The sequence below is a fragment of the Branchiostoma floridae genome, chromosome 6 (assembly GCF_000003815.2).
Source record: "Branchiostoma floridae strain S238N-H82 chromosome 6, Bfl_VNyyK, whole genome shotgun sequence".
Lineage (NCBI taxonomy): Eukaryota > Metazoa > Chordata > Leptocardii > Amphioxiformes > Branchiostomatidae > Branchiostoma > Branchiostoma floridae.
Genome location: NC_049984.1, coordinates 8,329,189 through 8,342,273, shown reverse-complemented (window position 1 = coordinate 8,342,273; position 13,085 = coordinate 8,329,189).

Below are 13,085 nucleotides of genomic sequence, written 5' to 3'. Positions count from 1 at the left end.
TGCCTTACCATGCTGTGCTATGCAGTTTTGTGATGTAGGGTGGGGTGCGATGTTGTGTGCTGTTCTGCCGTGCGCGCCTGACGACGCTCCGCTGCATCAGCTGTAATCAAGGCTCATCAGTTCCCCCATCCCCGTGTCACCGGTGTGTTGTGCTGTACAGTGTGCTGTGCTCTGCGGTGCTATGATGTTATGCCTGTATGCACCTGACGCCACTACAGATCACAGATGTATCGAGGGTGGCTTGGTGTGCTGTGCCAGTGTGTTATGCTATGCATTATAGTGCTGTGCTGCTGTGCTGTTGTACTGTGCGCGCCTGACGATACTTCCCTGCATCAGCTGTAATTAAGGCTCATCAGTTCCCCCATCCCCGTGTCACCAAGAGACGGGGATGGCTCCCAGCTGGCCGGGCTGCTGATGGCCGTGACGCCGCCCGGACCACCGGCGGAGATCCCCGCCTGATGAACGGGTCTGTTGTCGGCAGCTCGACACTAAAAACCCAACCTCTGATTTATGGAAGACTTTGGGACTGAACTCTAGCCCGGTAATCATTTAAATCTGGGCGTGTTGAAGGGAGAGTGAAGCTTCCTCTGAGCGGGACGACATGCTCGTCAGTCGGTGGTTCTGTTGTTGTCTCTTCTTCAAAAATGTCTCTCCATGTTTTTAGAGAAAACTTTGTGCATTTTTGGAGCAGCAGAGATGATGAAAAGCAACTGAAGTCATGATACTGTATTTTCTTATCAATACGATTTTTGGTGTGATCATTGTAAGAGGTAAGATCCGTTTCTTCAGAACACCGACATTCGTGCAAAGTTGACCTACTTTGAAATTGTCGAATAAAAAGGAAGATATTTTGTTTTTGCTATTGTACTTTTGAAATAATGGCTCAAAGAATGTATAACACTAATAAGAAACTTGTTTGACAACTGTAGCGATAGAAATATTAGAAAAAGACCATTTCAGTAATGTTGGAATGAAGGCAATATTAAGCGACGCACAGAACAAGTAACAAGAACATTCAAATGTACGACTAAATTCCATCTTCAGGTATATAGCAATCTACTTGTAGTTGACTTTTACAAGAAAGAGGTGTCTACATGTATAAAAGTAATGAGTTGTAAAAGTACGAGAACAATGCATTTTGAAATCGCAATGCCCGAACACCTATCGTCAAAATGTGAATAGCATGAAAGTCCTCAAAATACAACTGGACTAAGAGTGGACTAGACTAAAAATAAGAGTGACTAATTTTCAAGCCGAACGAGCTGCTTGTGTCAAGACTAAAAAGGATCGTCGTTCACAAATGGCGAGGCAAAGTGCGTGATTTGTAGGTCCCGTTAAATGCTGCGGGGTGTGATTGTTTCAGGTTGTGTCAGGCGGGCGGCGGGCCCGTCAGCTTCCCGTCTGTCAGCCGGCTGACATCCAGGAATGTCCGCGTCCATCGCTGGTTCCCCCCGCCGACCTGACAACCAGCCGGACACGCTGACAGCACAGTATTGTCTTAACCTAACTCACATACTTTTCTTTGTACACGTGTGAGTTTAAGTGTCTCAGGCGTGTGCCAGGAAGAGTTGGTCTTGTGTGCCTCTTGCTGTAGTTTCTAAAAAGTTACATCTTAAACATCTCAGAACCGTTGTGAAGAAAATTAAGTTCCGTCCGTCGTAGTTTGCTTGAAGATGTAATCATAGACCACAATGTTGAACGTTCTGTGGGTAATGTTACAGATGCTATTGTGTAGATAGGACATTGTGGGCATTCTTTCAGCGAATTTTACAAGCACTATCTATCCCATGACGTCTTCCATGTTCTTTTCCCTGAAACGGGTCTTGATGGTCTCTGTTCTCCGGACGCGATTGGAAGTGAAGAGCGTTATCGTTTTAGTGTTCAAAACATTTCTGAAACAAAAGAAAGCTCTATCCTCAGATGAGAGATAGCTAGAATAGAATCGTCCCTTTTGTAGTTGTTTCTTACACGTTCCATCCGCAGCGAAACCACATGTCAAAGGAGCCTAAATCCTAACTCGTCACCAGAAAATCCTCCTGACGCTGTGTCTGAGTAAAGCACAGTCAGTTCACGCGGATAGGTGGCGTCTTGTGGATTTGTCCAATTCAGCAAAAAGTCTTCCTGACGGTTTTCCTGAGATCCAAGAAGTCCCTTAAGACCCTGATCGTTAAGCTTCTTAAAGAAAGAGAGGGGTGATCCCCAATTGTCCTACAATCCTCACGAGACCACCAAAGCACTGCAATGGTAAAAGTAAGTCGCAAGTTGCTCTCTCACAAATATATCTAAGAGGACAACGCAGATATTATTTTGTTGTTTTCTTACGACGGCGTTAAGGTGTCAGCCGTTTATAAAATTTTGATGGAACATTGTTCAGGAGAAGCCCGTTGGATGTTGTTGAGGTATGCTGGGACCACCCCTACCTCTCACCTCCCACCCCAGCCCCCAGGTAATCTCCCGCGAGTCGGCCCGTCTACAGACGTCCCCGACAGATTCCACCGGCTTTCTCCATGTCACGGCAACGCAAATGGGGTCGCCTTAAACACTTAGTGTCACGATGGAGGTCGCGTAAAACCTCGCTAAAAGTGTTTCTTTAGGATTTATTGTACCGTACCACTTAGACGGGAATGCCTTGGTAGACCAATCAGTCGTTACGGACACAAATCGCCTCAGTCAATGGCAATGAAAATGTAACATCCCAGACGCATTGACTCACCTCCCAATCAGCTCGTAATAAAAGATGGTCGCCTTAAACTAACAAACTAGACCTCCACCACTGCGGGGTTAACGATTTGTCCAAGCGTATAATGCAGATGAATTTTCTAATCAGCCAGCATGGCTCGTCTTGCCTTACCTGGTATGACGACATGTCTTCTCCAGTATGTGAAGTAGTCGAAAGAAAGACCACTGGTGGCTCGTTTTGTAAAGTAACTCATGATTGAAGTTCAACTTGAATATAGCAATAGTAATGATTGTGATGATCCAATATAGGGTTGGTGACCCGCCCTTAGGTTTGTAAAGTGTCACAAGGCATGGCCAGTTCTTATGACCACAGAATAAACCACAGAGTGAGCGAAGCGAGGAAAGAAAATGTGCTCTCTTCTCCACAACTTCGAAGAGAGCGCAAATATGGGGTAGCGGCGACAATGACCACTGAATACACCACCTAATTAGTGAAGCGGGATAGTTATGGGAAACGACCATGGCAAATAATACACGGAAGGCAAATGGGTTATGATCACATTGCCTTTGAGTTTATTTAGATCTTTTCTCCTTAAAAGAAGATAACTAACCGACCGACCGACCGACCGACCAACCAACCAACCAACCAGCCAACCAGTGTTCTATTGTAGAGTATGGTGTTGCGTTCTGCTGTGTTGCGTTCTGTTATGTTGCATTTCCGTTGTGCTGTATTGTGTTGTGTTGTGTTCTGTTCTGTTCTGTTGTGTTGTGTTGCATTGTATTGTGCTGCGTTGTGTTGTGTTGATGTAAGTCTTTTTCCTTGGCTTCACTGGGAAGTCAGCAACATGCTCGCTTCTTTTCCTGTTTTTCGTGACATCTTTTCAGCACATGATGCGCACACACCTTTGGCTCTTGACTCATCTTCAGATGGAGATACTTCTCCGTCACGCCTGGATCCTCTGACGCACTTGCACTGATCCAGGGGAGGGAGGGGGCACATGGGGAGTCTGGTAGTCATCTTGGCGGTATGAAACAATTATACATCTTAGGTCCATACAACGGGCACTAGGTTTTGGAGCAACCGTTGGGAAGCCGACCTAATTAAGGCTGGATATCAGACTGATCATGAACTAGCATTGTCCGGGACTCCCAGAGTGTAATGTGCATACGCTGGACTCCGGACGAAATTGTTTGTATTTATCAATAACCAGTTATTAAGTGAACAATAAATAGACACATTTTATAAAAAAATGTAACCCTTGACCAGCATGGTACCTCACTTGCAATGTGTTACCAGGGTTTGTTGGCTTGTGGCTGACCTCCATCAAAAATGGAGGTATAGTTTTTGGTGTGCTTGTGTGTTTGTTTGTTTGTTTGTGTTTGTGGTCCGCATAACATGTCCTTGGGAAGGCGAAGGTCAAGGTCGATGGTAGCCATCCTGGCGACTGACCTTGGTACTGCAGCAGAGCTTCCCGATTTTGTATCCTTTGTCCTGGACGTGGTAAGGTTTAATTTTGTTTGGTAGACAGCTCTTGATGTCAGGAAGAAGTGGTATAACTTGGACTCCTGGCAGCTTGTTACAATACTACTATCCGCGGTTTCTGTGGGTTTCTTTTTTTTGGTCAGCGTTACGTAAAAATTTCTTCCATTCCATGTCTCTTTCCGACACAACATTGTGGTACATACATTTTCACAATTAAAGAATGCATGCCTTCGTTTGATTGTACATAGGTAGGGTGTCTTGTTTCTTCATATTAATGCCATATCTTTCTAACGTCGATGGAGGTCAGATTTAATCCAGGAAATGAGTTATTCTAGCAGCTGAATAAGTTTTGTAAGTCCTTCCGTGCTGCAGCGACGCTGTCCGATATACGATAACTGTTACATACGTATTTTTTTTAAATCAAAGCTCTTTGTTACCGTACCAAGTTATCGTACCCAAACTTGCCGAAGAATGGAATCAAAGACACTCTTGGGAAATATGGTGATTTTTACCGGCTCTCAACCGGATGAAACTATCAGTCTAAGGAATACACAGGCATAGAGTCTTCTTGATTACGATGATATGTAGATATACATGCAATTCCATGTATTCAATGTTAAATTCTTCGTCCGCAAATATATTTCTTTATTGCCCTAGAGGGGATATAAACGACACATTAAGTATTGACTATGAAATCAAAATGGCATAACAAAGACAAATTTGAACACATTTCTTATTCAACGACTTATTTTGTAAGATTTCTGAAAATACATGTGTATATTGTTATAGATATTTCTTAAACATAAGATTTTCTATGTTGTGACGTTGCCTTGAAGCAGAGTTATCTTGAGATATAAAAGAACGGGAGTGTATGTAAAAAAGAAGAGAGTTGAAAAAAAAACTTTCACAGAAAACAAGACAGTGGTCGTTTTTCAACTCCCCTCGCGCCATTTTTATCCGGACCGGTCCTTATGTTACATCACTACTGATCCCTTGTCTGTCATCGTCCGCTCAGCCTGACTGAAATCAGTAAGCCCCCCTCCCCCCGCGGGACGTGTCCCTTTTTCCTGTACTCGCGCCGTTTCCCCAGCGCTTCCCTGGTCTCATGGCCGGGCTGGCACGGGCTCAGCTGGCACAGGAAAGCCGGCAGGACGACCCCAACTTCCGGCCGTCAGCTGAACTTTCAGCAATACCGGCGGAGTACGGGGTAATGGACAATGGTGTGCATGTAATGGTATGAGAATACCGAGAAAAAAACTTTCACACATTTTTAGTCAATACAAACTGATGTAATGATATAATGTTTATGTGTGCATGCGTGCTTGTGTGTGAGTGCGCATGCATGTGCAAGAATTTATATCATAAGAATCATACCCAACGATTACATTACATCTTTCCAATACAGAATATCAAAATTTCAAACAGCATTCAGATGAAAATTTAGATATGTATATATAGCCTCAACATATGGCATAGGTGTATAAACGCCTTAATCTTCAAGATGTTATGTTTTACCGTCATTGTTATCAATGTTCTATCAAACGCACAGGAAGATATAAAACAAGGCGAATGTCTCCCTAAGTCCGTAATCCCTCCCTCCAGCGGTAAGGAAAGAGTCGGACCTGAAGTTTCCTGCCTTCTATTAATTAAACAGACCAAACATGAGAACGCGAGATTTGCTCCACTGATAAACCCTCACTTTTCCCAGAAGTAACGTCGTGTCACTCCTGGCGTTTGGCCAAAAATCAGCGACTTTCCACCAATTTATTATTTCTAATCAACGCTATCTTGCTATGGCAACAATGTGAAAGTAATCAAGCTAATTAGCTTAGAACGGCATTTTCAATTCAGTGATCGTAACGAAATCAAACGTTTTTTGGTGCATTTGAGACTTCAATAGATGACCATGCAGTGACGTCATTATTTACGTCACGCTTTGTATACTACCAGTTCGAGACTCCGCGACAAAGTCACTTGCCTCATTTCTTTGCCAAGAAGTTGTGTTTTCTGGGTTGTGTATTTGTTTGTTTGTTTGTTCGTGAACAGAAAAATTCTTTGCCAAGTAGTTGTGTTTTCTGGATTGAATGTTTGTTTGTTTGTTTGTTCGTGAACAGCACAACTCGGGAAGTCGTCAATTTATCTTTACGATACTTGATACGTTGATAGGTGCTTGCCAATGGAAGAAATGATTACCCTATGCCTTCCTGGTGACACTCCATGGCATTGCAGCAGGGGTTTCGGTTTCGATATCTCGTTGAATGTGCTATGGTGGAAAAAATCTGTAGATAATTCATTACACATTAGATCTACTCAACTGGCTCTTAACAAATGGCATTTTCCCACATTTCCATACGCCACCTAAAGCTTCTGTTCTTGGAAAGGAATTTAATACGGTTTGATATATATCATTTTCGGCATACGCTATACAGTCTTTCGTATGGCTCGCTGTCCTGAACGCAATGTGCATACACAGTACTCCGGACAATTAGCCTGGCCGGCGAATAGTTTGTGTTTATCAATAATCGGTGGCAAAGTTAACTGTCAACAATAACAAAACACCTTATGTCTTATGATATTAGCCTTTGACCAGTATGGCAGCTCAGTTACAATGTGTTATATGTACAGGAGTTGTTGTCTTGTAGTTACAATAGAACCAGCACGGTTTCTGTGGTGTGTTTGGTCAACGTTATATCAGAGTTTCATCCGTTGCCTACGATATATATACAGAAACAACAGTTTCAAACTATAGATCGTATATCATCGTTGTATACGCATACATGACTTGATACGATACGTTCTGTCGAAGTGCTTTGCCTATGGAGATTTCGACATTGCAGTATTAAATATGCCTTTAGGGGGACCTTATGGCCACAGGGTCGGCAGTTCGACCCATGTTCATTTCCACAACACGTGTAAATTTCCAGCTTTTTAATTAAGCTCCGACCCCGGGATAATTAATCACACAGATTTCAGCGCGCCAGCAGCTGGTATGTGAACTTGGGAATTCCCGGCGAACTTGAGGGAGAGATCTCCAGGGATTGTGTTCCGGTAGGAGGATCCGATCACGTTCAAGTACACACCGCTTTCCACCCTTTAAAGAGATATTGTAAATGCATTGGAACAAGTCCAAAAGATAAGTATATTATATTATATCCTCAAATCGTAAGGTTAATTTTGTGACTTTCATATCCGTTTTGGACTGTTCCATTTAACTTTTTCAGGGGGATCACAGAGACGTTTCTTTTAACATTACGGCAAACCATTGGTACAGCATGGGGAAAGATATAAATGAGAAGAATTGATACAGGTGATTTTAATACTCAAAGATAGGTATGTATTATGGAAAAACATCAGTTCGCTCTTTATCAAATCTGACATTGCCCTGGGGGTTGAATGGCTAGGCTTAATAGTGTTCCTTTGTGTTTGGTACCTGTTAAAAGTCCTTTATTCCTACACAGCTGGCAGAGCGATCAGCCCAGGCTCTTACCGCGCCACTCTCCCTCCCTCTTGCCTCACACCCGGACGCCGGGGCTAACCACGACCCGCACTTTGGGAAGTCTGACCGTGGAGAGGAAACCTCGCGATCGTTCTTACACGTGTGAAGTCCAGTTTTCCACACGCACACACTTACTTACACCGCCCCCGCTATGGATTTGCGGCAACTCAAGTCAGCCCTGTGTCGCAAGTCGGAAGCACCTTACTTTGACTCTTTTTAGCGCCCTCAGAATACCTGTAACGGTCCAGTCAGTCGTCGTAGGTCGTCTCGAGATTGTGATAGAGTCATATAAAGTTTATAAAGGGATCTGGGACAGCTTTTTCCCAAACAAGACAGTTGGATTTTGTACGACACATGCACGACAAACCCAAGAATGCCCCCAGCTTGCGATCGTACGACGACAGCTTACGATGGATGTGATTTGCCCTTGCTGTTTAATGATGAGTTTAACGTGAATTACAGCAGCATAAAAACTACTCGTCTTTCTGTTTCCTTCTGATACACTTTTTCGCCAAATTCAACAGACACCTGTTATAAGGCTACGTCTAAACGTCAAGGTTAAGAGATAACTAAAGATAGCCGAGGCAGGAAATGTACCAAAAAAGTTGTTCAAGTGTAAAGTTGTTCAAGTGTCACAGCAACCAAGGAGGTCCTTGCAGCAACGATGTGTGGAAGCATTATTTTTCTTGAGAGACACCTGTGCATATTTCAACACTCCATTGTACGCGCGTCATCCCAGATTCCCAGGGTAGCAATCAACAATCTGAAATGGACCTTATTCTAACACCATCCTCACGATCTGTTAGAAGAGAGATGCCACCCAAACCAACAGACGTGCCGCCGCCTGCGTCATTCTCATGGCCACACGTGGCATTTTCCTATTCCTGACACCTCTGCCCCGCCCCCTAGCGCTGACCCGAGGCGCTGCGTCCGCGCGCTTGTCATCGCCCGGGCTTGTCTGGAGAACAGGAGAGGTGAAGGTGGCGGCCAGCCTTCACTCCGCCTGGAGGTCGGTGGGGATTCCGTTTGCCTTTTGAACAGGAAAACCGTCGGCGAAAACAGAGAGGATTAGCTGTGGGAGAGGGGATGGAACGATCACATACTAGTATATCATTGTATTATATATATGCGACTTCGACTGTATGATAAGGGGTTGGTGGAGCTCGAGAAAGGAGGATGTCGGACATACATTACACCGTCCCAATTCAACTTACATGATTGGAGAACATCATTCAGCTTGCAACAACGTCTGGAAGATCAATTTGGACCAATCTCAATCCAATTCTACACGGAATCTCAAAGTCCCTATTCTACACATGTACCCACACTGTTCGTAGCGTGAATATAATCATGTTCTTTCAGATTTGGGTAAAATGTCATGGTGATTTGACTGTCTCCTACAGGTTCCAGCTTTACTAAATCGTTCTTACTTTAGAACCGACATTATCCCAGAACGCAAGGCGCATCAGAGGGGCTCTAGGGCGGCCATCAGTCTGGCTGGTGAATTGTTTGTATTTATCAAAACAAGTCATTTGTCAACAATAACTAGATACCTTTTAACTCTTGACCAGTATGGCACTGTGTAATACACCAGAATCATCATGGTTTCTGTCTGTGGATGCTCGGTCAACGTCGCATCAGGATTTCTCCCCGCTTACGAGTACATACGATATGATTTCGACACAATCTTAGGAAACAACAGAATAGATATAAAGTTAACGTTACAGGCAAACAAAACATTAGACAATACGTTCTACCGACGTGCTGTTAGAATCTCTACCAGGCCCCATGATGTCGCTGGAAAATAGTGGAAATTGGCCAATATAGACAGATCACACACCAGAGCCCAAAACTACCTATTGTTTGAAGATGTCGACTCTCCATAGGCTCGCCTATGTCGCTAACTGTATTTTTTGGCCAGTTAACTCCTCTGGTGTATTACTAGTATCTGTCTGGCCAATTTCTACTGTTTTTCCGACATATGGATCCTGGTAAGGCTAGTAAGTACAGAGCAGTAGTCTCCAAGCAGACATGTCAGCTGGATGACAAAAGAGAAGAATTTGGTCAAATATAGACAAATAAGTTGCCATGGGGTTTCAGTCAGTCTTTTATTACTATCTTATGCTACCGTAGGATCTGATTGGAGATTAGTCAGTTCACTCCTACTCCTACATTGTCCTAGTAGAATTTTTTAATCTCCCTGTGGCTGATGACTCCCTTTGGCCAGCTATACCTCTTAGCCAGCTTCGATACTATCTTATGCCACTGATAAATCTGCCTGGAGATTAGGATTTTATTCCTAACTTGGCCAAAGTCCCCTATTACTACTTGGCCAGGCCGGAGTCTGGTAGAGACCAAGTGTGCAGGTGGCGGTAACGTTCAGTGCCAGATGCGGGGGAGGGGAAACAGTAGGCACCGGGGGCGGAGCAGCAACAGCTTTCATTGCCAGAAATGATCTGTGCACCCATGAAACGAAACGTGCCTCAACCTCGCATTCCTGACATCGCGAACAAATTTGTTTTCCTACGACCACACGCGCAGGAGTGGGGCACGCGTGGTCGCTGCGTCCCTCGGGCACGATGCTCTCTGTTCCCGAGGGATTTCAGCAGGAGAGAGGGGGCTGTTTTGATGGAGTCAAATAATAAACGGAATTATGGATCACACGTGTTAGCTCAATCATCGTGTAATTACACGTTGAAAGCCTTGTTTGTCTGTCATCACCGAGTCTTAATCGAATAGTATAATGTTAAGTTCGATGCTAACATATGGCGTAGCTACATACAGCAAAGTACTGATCAGAATGAAACCTAAAGTATTGCTTGGAAAACGTACCTCAATGATAAAAGTGGCAAAGTGGTTAGGGTTGTTCTGCCCCTGGGAAAGGCTTAATGACCTATTTCTTCACTTGACTATGGTGAAAAAGAGTGCCTAGCTTCGGTTAGGGACGTCCTCTAGGATGGGTTGTAAAGCTAGAGGTCACGTATTTGAGGAGAGCCACTAGAAAGCAACGGACAAAATACGCAAATTCACAAAACCCTAAAGACGCACAAAACACAATTGAAACAAACAGCATTAACGGAAACCACATTACCACTTCATACAACTAAGTAATATAGACAAATTTATATTCCTTATGAATCTAGACAAGCCTTTACTTATCAAGCATATCTGTTCTTACATTTTCAATATCACAAAGAAACGAGAAGAAGCCGAATGTACGCAGTAGAATACGATCCTTGAGTAGTGTAGATTCATTGTATCATTATATCATGTTGTATCATTTGTTGTGACCTGTACTAAACCCAGTGGGTATGAATGTACAATAAAGGTCTTCATTCATTCATTCATTAAAGAACCCACCACACGTAGCGGAGAGAGAAGGGATCAGTCCCAGTGTGAGCAGATCGAACCTTACTGCCTGGTCTTAGACAGCTTGCAAATATTGTACAAAACTGGTGTGTTACCAGTTATGGCAAACAAACAGACAAACAAACAAACAAACAAACAAATAACATGCTCTCAAACTACGAGTTTGGTCAGCAGCATGTCACGGGCAAAATGCACATGTCCCCAATACTTCGTTCGTTAGTATTAATTTCCCGATGCATATGGTTTCTTTTTTTACTAGCCTGGGTGCAAAGAAATCTAAGAGTGGTAAATAGGATGGTACACAGGCTAGCAATCTACAGCATATGTTTTCTAAATTTGCATCTTCTTTGTATGATTTACAGTATAGTCCCAAAGTAAAGAAATTTAGGCACGCGCGGATGTCAAGTCAGCGTGGACTTCGTGCGGAATTGATATGTCTTTCTCGTCCTCATATGTGATGAAGAACTCTGAGGATTCCAGTGAATAAAACACGAGCCCATGGCCCATGCGACAGACCACAGAGGTCCCCACTGTTGTTGTAACTAGAGGCACCGTGAAAACGTAACTCAGAATCTCGGGGTAAAGTTCGGCTGTCCTCCTCTCCTCAGGGACGACATCCTCTCCTGGTAGCCGAGATGATGTCGCTCTTAAGAGAGAGTACATCGCCCTTAAATCAACACAACAGGTCGCACACATAGCAGAGGCACAGGTCCGGTTACAGGTTGGGACGATGCCGAGGAGGAAGCAGGGGAAATGAAGTGGCCGTTGTTTTGGAAAACGGACCTGGCTTTCGGGAAGCGATTTCAGAACGAGAGGAAAATGGAAAATCTGTGGGGTCGAAGGTTAGGATTAGAACAGATTATAGCTGTCAATCCGGTTATGAAATCCACAAGGTGTTGGAATCATACAGGGACTTATGGTGGTTTTGACCGCCACATAGGGGACTGTGAAATTCGTAATTATGACCTTTTCTTATTTTTACCTTCGCCAAGAAGGTTTACTTTGGATGCCGTTTGTCTGTGTTTCTGTGTGTCTATCGAATATCCCGAGGATGGATGTTGACAATATTTGGTAGGTGTATGGGGGTTGGAAAAACATTGGACAAATTCGAAAATGGGCCTTCTAGTGGCATTTTACGGTACTGCAGTTGAACGTTTGGTTTGGGTAGCCCGGCGCTCTGGACATACAATGACTTTCTGACTTATGATAATTTATAAATGGCGCTTGGGGAAGAGAGTCTCATATAATATGGGCAAGAACGTGCAAGTAAAGATCATCAACCGTTATTTTGGCTTAAAGAGAGTATTTTACTTGTTTCGTTCTCACACTGGTCTCATAGATCGTCCAATGTACGAAAAACATTGATAATCTATATTTTTCTTTTGCAGAATTTCAAAACTGATGGGGATTCTAATTTGTTGATTATATGGCATTATTAGTTGGCAATAAAACATGGGATCCGGACGGCGGGAATTTTTTTTTGTTTTTACCCGTCAGAGTCTGTGTTGTAAAACCCATCCTAACATGAGAAACCATCCTTACATTTGAAAACTATTTCCTCGAAGTTTCCCCATCCCAACAACAAGCGTATGGGGGTTGAGAAGGTCGATATTTTGACATTCTGAGGAAGTATTCCATCTATTCGGGCGGTAGCATTTCCCGTCATGCACACGTGGGTGGAGAGGGCCCAGAGGCTCGGTTGACCTTTGACCCAGCCCCTGGGCTGTGAAACAGGTGTTTTGGGTGTGATGGGACGTGTGGTCATTCCCCTTTAGCAAGAGAAAAACACACGTGGAGGGTTATGGCGCGGTCACATTGATTTGTCGTAAGTCGTTGAGTTTGATTCCGTACAATTTTCAAGCAGGCTGTGGCAGAACCAACATTTAAGACAGCACTTTATGTAGGCAGCTAATTTCTGTATGAGACATGCCTGATTATGATAATGTTCAGACAACGTCAAAAAAAAAAAAAGAAGTGTGAAGAGGAAAGGATCTCGCATTGACCAAACTGCCTATTTTCCTTTGGGCGCTCCATGGACACAATCCCAATCGCTAAGCG